The following is an 11,551-nucleotide window of genomic DNA, read 5'->3' on the forward strand; positions in this document are numbered from 1 at the left end:
CAAGCAACTCCTCAGTAAGAAAAAAGACCACTATATGGGCAGAATAAATACCCCAAAAACAAAAAATGAAATACCAATTCAAAATGGAGAAATCTGGAAAACACACTTGGAAAAACTTTACCAAAATGTTGAAAACAATCCAAAGCCAGAACAGGTTAAAATATTAAAAAACCTAAATAAATTGGAAGAAATCATTAAGAATAACCAAAATCCCTTAGATAACCCATTTACAATACAGGAACTAAAACATCAACTCAAAATCCTCAAACCCAGGAAAGCCAGCGGCCCCGACAGCATCAGCCCTGAGATGCTGAAGCACAGCAGCCCGCAGCTGCAGGAGGCTCTGCTCAAACTCTTTAACCTGGTGCTGAGAGCCGGGTGTTTCCCTGAGGTCGGGAATCAAGGATTGATCACCCCGATTTTTAAAAGTGGAGACAAATTAGACCCCAATAACTACTGGGGCAGCTGTGTGAGCAGTAACCTGGGGAAGGTGTTCTGCAGTATCATCAACGCCCAGATACTGGCCTTCCTTACCAAGCACAGTGTCCTGAATAAGAGTCAGATTGGCTTCCTACCAAAACACAGCACAACCGATCATATTTACACTCTACACACCCTCATAAATAAATATACCCAAAACAATAAAGGAAAAATATTTGCCTGTTTTGTAGACTTTAGAAAGGCATTTGACTCAATCTGGCACAAGGGATTATTTTATAAACTTCTACAGAGTGGTGTAGGGGGTAAAGTTTATGACATCATTAAATCAATGTATTCTGAAAACAAATGCGGAGTTCAAATTGGCAACTCAAGAACAGAGTTCTTCACTCAGGGGCGGGGAGTGAGACAGGGCTGCAGTCTGAGTCCAACACTGTTCAACATCTACATCATCGAGTTGGCCACAGTGTTGGAGCAGTCTGACGCCCGCAGCCTAACTCTCCATGACACAGAGATCAAGTTCCTGCTCTACGCAGACGACCTGGTGCTGCTGTCGCCCACAGAGCAGGGGCTTCAGCAGAACCTGGCGCTGCTAGAGCAGTACTGTCAGAAATGGGCCCTGGCAGTCAATCTGGACAAGACCAGAGTTATGGTTTTCCAGAAAAAAGCCCCATCTCAGGGAAACAGGTACCGCTTCACTCTGGGCAGCACTGGATTAGAGCACTGCACCAGATACAACTACCTTGGCCTGACCATCAGTGCGTCAGGGAGCTTCAGCCTGGCTATAAACGCATTAAAAGACAAGGCACGCCGGGCATTTTATGCCATAAAGACACAATTTGGGAAAACAACAATACCAATAACTATTTGGATTAAAATATTAAACTCCATCATCCAACCAATCCTGCTATATGGGAGCGAAGTGTGGGGTCCCCTCATGAACCTCAATAACAACAATTGGGACAAAAGCCCCATGGAAATATTCCACCTAGAATTTAATAAAAACATCTTACACGTACACAGAAACGCCCCCACGGCTCTGAGGCTCACAGAGCCCGAACACACAATGACCAAAACAACAACAATTGGGAAAATTGACATGTACCTGAAAAGCAAATACACAAAAGATTAGAGACACGAATTAGAATTACAAAACAAATTGGAATGCTACCGGGCCCTGAATAGAAACATTACATTGGCTGAATACTTAAAAATCCAAAATATAAAAGAGAGACAAAATCTAACTAAATACAGGCTCAGTGACCACAGCCTCGCCATTGAAAAAGGCCGCTACAGAAAATTCTGGGTTGCCAGAGAAGAGCGGCTGTGCAGCCAGTGTGACCTAGGGGAGGTCGAAACACAGGCGCATTTCCTGCTGTCCTGCCCTAAATACACAAAAATCAGGGAGACATACTTTAAAATATTAAAAATGCATATCCCTGAGTTCAGCATGATCCCCGATTGCTGCAAACTCCCCGTCCTGCTGGGAGAGGAGGAGCGCACTGCCTTCTTAGCAGCGCAATATGTATCCACCTGCCACAGCCTGCGAGACAGTGTGTAGACACCAGCCTGTGGCACTCCATTTGCAAAACAAAATAAAAACAGTGATTTTTCTGATATCATGACACAAATTTTGATACAAACAACAAATATGGTTTATATCCTACTTAATTTTATTTCAATGTGTACTATATTTGTTCCACTGAATCTTGTATTGCAATGTTTTGTCTTGATTGATAGAACATTTGTATCTGCTTTGGCAATATTGTGATAGATCATGCCAATAAAGCACCTTTGAATTGAATTGAAATGAATTGACAGACAGACAGACACACGCACACACACACACACACACACACACACACACACACACACAGAGCCAGCCAGCCAGACAGCCAGCCAGCTCAGCCATGACATCACGAGCCTCTCTCAGCTGACTGCTATGACATCACAGAGCACGTACATTCCGTTGCTTGCCGTCTGTCAACCACTCAGTCACTGCCAGCCAGACTGGCTGGCTGGCTGGATGGGGGGGCTGCTTGCTGCTGCTGCGTATCTTAGCAAGCTAATTTGCCTGACCGGCCTTCCTACTCCTATGCCCAAATGTCCACCTAAGCCCGATCTGCTGTTCACCTGGATCACAGCTCCGCCCCAACAAGGCAGATCCTCCCAAAAATGGTACAAACTGATCCACGTTCCCCTCCACGGAAAGCTTTAGCCCAAAATAAGGGACACATTCTGCCCAATATGTCAGCGCCAACCACAGCCTGAGGGACACAGTGACACACGAGCACCGGCTGTAAATATAATGTAAATACTCGTTTGTAATGCATGTCATTGTATTTCAAAAAAGGAATCTGGAAATGGTATACCTATTTTCTTTATTTGTATGTATTAAAGATCACATTTTATTACATTTTCTTTTTCTGTACGTCATTACATCTTATTGTGATTCATAATTCTATTATTTATTTTCCGTGTATATGTATGTATGTATGTATTGTGACAAACCAAGGGGCAGGGTCATACATGGCAGATATGTCAGGCCAGGTCTGCTGCAAGGTGTGTACTCTAGGGTAGAATACCGACCCTAGGCAACTACACTCCCCAGAAACCCTCAGGCAGCCATTCTAGCACCTAATGTGGTCACTTGGTGTTACTTCCTCAATTATTCACCAGGTATATAAGGCGGGCCTGAGAGAGAGAGAAGTGAGAGACAATAGGGTGAGTTATCTGGAAAACAGAGGTAGCTCATAAGGAGAAAGCCAAGACTTATTTATTCCAGACTTTGTTTAAAATAGAATGATTATGTAAGATTAGTTACAACTCCAGTGTGAGTTAGGTTTTGTTTTCAGATTTGTTTTGTTTGAAGTAAACATACAGGCACAGCCCTGTATTTGCAACCTCCTCCCTGGGTCATGACTGGTTTTTACTCCTAAGAAGATCACAGAGAAGACCCGCACATGTGTACAGCCAAGGCGTTTTGTCACATTTGGTGTAGAATGCGGGCAGCACCTCATGAAACCCAGACTGGCTGAGTGAATTTTTTTATCCAAAAAAAAAAAAACTACAGGCTGTAATAGCCCAACAGGAAGCGACCAGGGTGCAGCAGGTGGCTCACCAGGATGCTATGCGGATGCATCAGGAAGCACTGCAGGTCCAGCATGATACAAATAAAATGTTTAGAGAAGAGCAGGAAAAGGTGACTAAAGAGCTGAAAGAGAGTGTTGAAGCACTTGCAACCAGGATTGGGCCACAGGGGGCTGCAACCCATTCCACTCCCCGCACCAATCACTTTCTGCAGAAAATGACAAAACAGGACGATGTTGAGGCCTTCCTTATGACCTTTGAGAGGACAGCAGAGAGAGGGATGGCCAAAAGATTCCTGGGCAGGGCTTGTGGCACCTTATCTGGCAGGGGATGCACAGAAAGCGTACTTTGATCTGGAGCTGAAGGACGCCCAGGACTATGATAAATTGAAAGCGGAGATAATGACCCGATTGGGCGTGACCACCGCAGTGAGGGCACATCGGTTTCAGCAGTGGGCCTACCAACCAGGACAACCAATCTGAACGCAGATGTTTGATCTGATCCATCTGGCCAGGAAATGGCTACAGCCAGAGGTCCATTCATCAGCCGAGGTGGTGGAGGCCATAGTCCTTGACAACTACCAACGCTGTTTGCCCAAGGACGTTCGACGCTGGGTTGGCCAGAATGAGGTGCTGTCCGCTGACACCTTGGTGGCCAGTGTAGAGCGGTTCTATACAGCCGGAGCAGCAGAGCATGTACCGGAGGTTAAAAACTCGTTCCCCAGGCCATGACGAACCAGCGGACCGGGTAAGATGGTTCCAAAGTACTCTGGGAAACATGACGCGCTGGGTTGGAAGAAAAGAGCAAGACTGGGGGGGGCAAAGGTGGGGCCTAAAGCCGAGACTAAGGGTTATAGGGGGTCACCATCACAACCAATTGTCTGCTACAATTGTGACAAAGTAGGACATATTGCGGCCCACTGCCCAGGTAGAGAGGAACCAATGCAATGTAATGTGTGTGATATGGGGAAAGAGAAACCGGTATTTTATGCCTGCCCTGTTGGGACGGATGTTTTCATAGGCGGAGTACCTAATCCAAAACACATGTGTACAGTGATAGTCGATGAGAAAGAAGTGGCTGCTCTACTCGACTCTGGCAGTATGGTTACACTGGTCACAGAAAAATTAGTAGCGACCAACAAGCTGGATAGACATCAGGAGCTCAGTATCACATGCACACATGGTGACACACGCCCCTATCCCACAGCCCTTGTAAACATACAGACAGAGGCCGGGAAACTAGATTACGAAGTCGGTGTGGTACCCAACATGCCATATGATGTGATACTGGGACGATATTTTCCTAATTTTGGAAAACTAGATAGAAAACATAGTAAATTGGAAATGCACACTGAAAACTGTAAGCCAGAAGTTGCCTCGATCCCACAACTAGAGCTAAAAGTAGACCTGGTTCCAGTTGAGTCGACAGTGAAGGTTTTGGTTGGGGAAAATTAAACTGAAAACATAGGGGTGGAATGTAGTGACGTAGATGACCCTATGGAGGGTGAGGAACCCAGCACTAGCAGGGTGGGTGAGAATCCATTCATAGAGACCCCTGAAGCTGACAATGTAGAAGTGTCAGTGTTAGAGGGACTCCCCACTGATTTTGGCAGCGCACAGGTGCGAGATCTCACTCTACACTATGCTAAAGAAAATGTGAAGGTAGTAAATGGGACCCCTATGACTACTGCAGACCCGCCAACAGCTTATCCTTATTTTATGGTAAAAAATGACCTATTGTACCGTGTAAATAAGATAGGGGTGGACATTGTGGAGCAATTGCTAGTTCCCACCCCATTCAGACGAACAGTTCTCAATCTGGCACATGGGCATATCCTGGGGGGACATCTGGGGATGGACAAAACCAAGGATAGACTCCTGAGGAGGTTTTACTGGCCAGGCGTACATGCAGACGTGACAGAACATTGTAGCTCATGTCCTGAATGTCAACTACATGCTCCTAAACCAGCCTTCAGAAGCCCACTGGTCCCTTTGCCCATCATAGAGACCCCCTTTGCTAGGATAGCTATGGATGTGGTGGGACCTCTCCCGAAATCAGCCAGAGGGCATCAGTATATACTGGTTATTTTGGATTATGCCACCAGGTACCCAGAAGCCATTCCACTGCGGACCATGGCTTCAAAAGGTATTGCAAAAGAGCTAATGTTGATGTGTAGTAGGGTGGGGATACCGAGGGAGATATTAACAGATCAGGGCACACCCTTTATGTCTAAGGTTATGACCGATCTGTGTAAATTGTTGCAGGTTAAGCAGTTGAGAACATCAGTCTACCACCCACAAACAGATGGGTTGGTTGAGAGATTTAATAGGACCCTGAAGTCCATGCTAAGAAAGGTAATCGATAAGGATGGGAAAAATTGGGAATTCATGCTGCCCTACTTGATGTCTGCCATTAGGGAAGTCCCACAGGCTTCCCTGGGCTTTTCGCCTTTTGAACTGTTATATGGGAGGCACCCCAGGGGGATATTAGACATAGCCCGTGAAACGTGGGAACACGAGTCCACTCCTTTCCGGAGTGTAGTCGAGCACATCAATGCTATGCAAGAGAGAATAGCCACAGTCACTCCCATTGTGAGAGAGCACCTAAGGCAGGCACAGGAACACCAACAATTCGCCTATAATCGTCAGGCTACACTGAGGGTGTTCCAGCCTGGTGATAGGGTGTTGGTGTTGGTTCCCACTGTAGAATGTAAATTTCTGGCTACGTGGATGGGACCTTATGAGATTATAGAGCGAATACGGGAAGTGAACTATAAGGTTCAGCAACCCGGCCGCCGACCCCCAGAACAAATATATCATGTCAACTTAATAAAAGCCTGGAAGGACAGGGAAGTGTTGATGTTGACTTACCCCCCTCAGCCACTAGGGACACCGAAGGTGAATATTGCAGCTGCCTTGTCACCTGACCAGTTGAAGGAGGTGAACGACTTGATAATACGTAATAGGGAAGTTTTCTCAGGCATACCGGGGCGTACCCATTTAGTCTCTCACAACATTGTGTCTCTCCCAGGAAAGAAGGTAAATATGAGGCCTTACAGGGTACCAGAAGCTCGCAGGAACACTATTAGAAATGAGGTTAAGGAAATGCTGGAGGCAGGGGTTATTGAAGAATCCCACAGTGAGTGGTCCAGCCCTATAGTCATGGTTTCCAAACCTGATGGCTCCTGGAGATTCTGTAATGATTTTAGAAAGGTTAATGAAATTTCAAAGTTTGATGCATACCCAATGCCCCGAGTAGATGAATTGTTAGAGAATATTGGGAATGCTCGCTATATTTCAACTATTGACTTAGCCAAGGGCTACTGGCAGATTCCCTTGACCCCGGGTGCCAAAGAAAAAACAGCCTTTGCAACCCCAGATGGTCTGTTTCACTACACAGTGATGCCCTTTGGCCTGCATGGTGCTCCTGCCACCTTTCAAAGGTTGATGGACCACATACTTAGACCACACAGGACGTATGCGGCAGCATATTTAGATGATGTGGTCATTCACAGTCCAGATTGGGAATCACATTTGTCTCAGCTCCAAGCGGTATTGGATTCAATACATGCAGCAGGCCTGATGGCTAATCCAACCAAATGCAATTTGGGGTTGGAAGAGGCCAAATACTTGGGCTATACAGTAGGGAGGGGTATGGTGAAACCCCAAATATCCAAGGTTGAAGCCATAAACTCTTGGCCTAGGCCTGTCAATAAAAAGCAGGTTAGGGCATTTTTAGGGTTAACTGGGTATTACCGGAGGTTTATTCCCAACTATGCTACCTTAGCGGCCCCTCTGACTGATATGACTAAGGCTACAGAACCCAATATGGTTAGATGGGGTGATACAGCAAACCGGGCTTTCCGGAGCCTACAGGAGGCGCTCTGCCGCAACCCCGTTTTAATGGTACCTGACTTTCAGAAAGAATTTATAGTCCAGACGGACGCCTCTGAGGTGGGGATCGGAGTGGTTTTGTCCCAAAGAATGGGTGATCACGAACACCCGGTGTTGTTCCTTAGCAGAAAGTTGGAATCCAATGAAATAAATTATTTGGTAGTTGAAGAAGAATGTTTGGCAGTGAAGTGGGCTTTGGACAGTCTTCGATACTATTTGTTGGGCAGGCACTTCACCCTGATCACTGACCATGCCCCCCTCACTTGGATGCATCGTTCGAAAGACAGGAATGCCCGTGTGATGAGGTGGTTTTTGAGTCTCCAACATTTTCATTTCACCCTGCAGCACAGGCCAGGGAAGGCCATGGGGAATGTTGATGGGCTGTCCCGGGTGCATGCTTTTTTGCGGCTGTCGCTCGACCTATGGGGTCGCAGCTGGGGGGGAGGATGTGGGACAAACCAAGGGGCAGGGTCATACATGGCAGACATGTCAGGCCAGGTCTGCTGCAAGGTCTGCACTCTAGGGAAGAAAACCGACCCTAGACAACTACACTCCCCAGAAACCCTCAGGCAGCCTAATGTGGTCACTTGGTGCTACTTCCTCAATTATTCACCAAGTATATAAGGCGGAAAGATAGAGTCAAGCTAGAAGGTCAGGCCAGAAGCTAGTTTGATTTCTGTTTGTTATTTACGATGAGAACCTTGGAAACAATGTCAAACGGTATGACCTACGTGCCTGTTCCCTAAAACCATGTGTAGACCTATGGACTCTGTTCTATAATGATATATGTTCTGCTTAGTTAGCCTTTAAGATAACATAGTAATGACTTTCTAGCATTTATGCATGTATGTATGTCCAATTGCTTTGACAATACAAATGAATTGAATTGAGAGGGAGAGAGAGAGAGAGAGAGAGAGAGAGAGAGACAGACAGACTGAAAAACAGACAAACAGACACACACACACACACAGACATACACACACACACACAGAGCCAGCCAGCCAGCCAGCTCAGCGATGACATCACGAGCCTCTCTCAGCTGACTGCTATGACATCACAGAGCACGTACATTCCGTTGCTTGCCGTCTGACAACCACTCAGTCACCGCCAGCCAGACTGGCTGGCTGGCTGGATGTGGGGGATGCTTGCTGCTGCTGCGTACCTTAGCAAGCTTATTTGCTTGACCGGCCATCCAACTCCTCTGCCCACATGCCCACCTATGCCCGATCTGCTGTTCACCTGGATCACAGCTCCGCCCCAACAAGGCAGATTCTCCCAAAAATGGTACAAACTGATCCACGTTCCCCTCCACGGAAAGCTTTAGCCCAAAATAAGGGACAAATTCTGTAACAACATAATGGATGCCCACCCAACCTGTGACAAAACTGAGAAAAAAGAAAAACGCCAGTCCTCCTGGTGGAGGGACACACAGCCACCCTGGCTGCCCAATATGTCAGCGCCTACCACAGCCTGAGGGACACAGTGACACACGAGCACCGGCTGTAAATATAATGTAAATACTTGTTTGTTATGCATGTCATTGTATTTCAAAAAAGGAATCTGGAAATAGTAAACCTATTTTCTTTATTTGTATGTATTAAAGATCACATTTTTTTACATTTTCATTTTCTGTACTTCATTACATCTTATTGTGATTCATAATTCTATTATTTATTTTCCGTGTAGATGTATGTATGTATGTATGTATGTATGTATGTATGTATGTATGTATGTATGTATGTATATGTATGTATGTCCAATTGCTTTGACAATACAAATGAATTGAATTGAGAGGGAGAGAGAGAAAGAGAGAGAGAGAGAGGGAGAGAGAGAGAGGAATATGAGCTCCTAAAAAACATTTGTTTTTATACATAAGCGGATTTAATTTGTCATTTACAAATGAATATATAGCACTATAAACATACACAGAAGACATGGAATAGAAATTCAGAAGAAAAAGTATTCAAAAAATAATAATTTTAAGAGAAACACAAAAAGAAGAAAGCAGAGAGACAGTTCAGGAAGAAAAGTCAGAAAAGAAAAGCTGAAGACAAGAATTGGAGGTAAGACCTTTCACCTATAGAGACAAATAATTAAACAAAAAAATATGTATTAATAAAATAAATAAGCATTCTCAGTAGTTGACTCAGCCAATGAAAATGCAGAGCTCCGATTTGAATAGAGTGACAGTAGGAGAGAGCCCAACTGCCACTGAGACTGATACAAATCTTTCGAACAGCAGTCTGACTGCAGAGCTGCCTTTTGAAATCCGATACCCTGAAGACATTCGCTCTGCACAGGCTAAGAAGGACTACAAACAAGCTGTGATGAGAGCATCTCCTGAGACCCTCATCCTAGACTACACCGGTAAAGGAGAAAACAGGGTCAAGAACAATCTACTGTTCTACACTCAGTACCCCACCGCCTTTCACAAAACCCTGTGCCAGACATACCCCAATAACAACAAGAGGGGCATTAGCAGAGGCAGGCAGATCTCAGTGCTGGTAGAGAAAGACACAGACAGTGTGATGCTCACTTTTAATGTATACCACAACGGGACCATCATGGTGCAGGACAGCGAGAGCAGCCTGGACCAATTATCTCTCGGCTTCCACACCTCAAAGCAGCAGACTGAGGTAGAGAAACACGAGCCAGAGCCTGCCACCCTGCAGTCTGCCCCCAGCCACACGGAGCCAGACAGTGCCCCATCTCCCACAGACTGCCCCCCTGTCTCCCCAAAACTCTCCAGCAACATTAAAACACTAAAGGAATGCCTATCAGTGCTGGAGCTGAAGTTTGCGGAGTTCAGGGACTAAAGATGCACCACAAGGCTGAGATCCATAAGCTGAGAGCAGCAGTGAGAGACCAGGAGGAGCAGAGCCAAACCCTGAGGACGGAGCTGCACAGAGCGAGGGAGGAGCTGACCAGGACACCCCAGCACAGCCAGCTGAGGAGCCTGCAGAGCCAGCTGGAGAAGCTAAGAGAGGAGCACAGAGACTGCACTGCACTGACCCCACAACACCTACAACCCCTGACGCACCCACTGACGCACCCACTGATCCACCCACACTCCCCACCACTCCTGACACCCCCACTATCACCAGACCTGCCACTAATACACAAACCCCTGAAACGCCACTCCCCTAAAACACACCCGCTGCCCCCACCACTCCCGACGCAAAACCCGGAGTGGCAGGTCAACACAGAGGTGGTCATTCTGAGCGACTCCAATGGGAAGTTCCTGGATGAGAGGCGCCTCTTCCCTGGGCGAAAAGTGAAAAAGCTTTGGTGCCCGACAGCACAGAGAGCCCTGGAGCTGCTCTCCAAGAGGAGGCTGTGCCAGGTCAAACACATCCTCATCCACACCGGCACTAACGACCTGAGTGCCCGCAGGGGCGATGTGGCCTCAGCCCTGAGACAGGTGGCAAAGAAAGCCACAGAGGAATTCCAAACTGCCAAAATCACCATCTCCACACTGCTGCCCCGCACAGACGTGCCCCTGCACATCATCCAGGCCATCAACGCAGAAGTATCCCGAAGATGTGCCCTCCTCCCCAACGTCCACCTGGCACACCACTGAGACATCCAGCCACATCACCTGTATGACCACGTCCACCTCAACAAGACGGGTGTGAGGAAGGTCCGTTTTTAGTGTTTCTCTGAACACATCCAAGCTTACCTAGGCGCTACATATTATTTTCAATTACCCGTAATTCTGATCTGTATTTTGGCTTGTTAATAGAAGTTATTGAAGTTGGACTCCTAATTCAAAATAACCAATATGTATCTCAACGTAATTTACTGACAGACATCACTCTTTATCACTTTAACTTTTAAAGGAACTGCTTTGTATTCTGTGTATTGTTTTATTGTAGTGCTGCTTCCTTTCTTGGCCAGGTTTTACTTGCAAAAGTGATTTTATTCTCAATGTAAGCTCAAAGTCAAATAGTTTAAATAAGAAAACAATGTATTGAAATGAGAACATCATGAACCTGTGTAATTGTGCTGAAGGACAAGCACTGAAAGCAGAGAGAATTTTGTGTTTGGCATTGAATAGCCTTAAAGAAAACTATGCCGTTTTTGGAAACTTTCATATTTAAGTTGAATGTAGGCAAAAACATTCCAGTCAC

This window comes from Amia ocellicauda, unplaced genomic scaffold (assembly GCF_036373705.1).
Source record: "Amia ocellicauda isolate fAmiCal2 unplaced genomic scaffold, fAmiCal2.hap1 HAP1_SCAFFOLD_30, whole genome shotgun sequence".
NCBI lineage: Eukaryota > Metazoa > Chordata > Actinopteri > Amiiformes > Amiidae > Amia > Amia ocellicauda.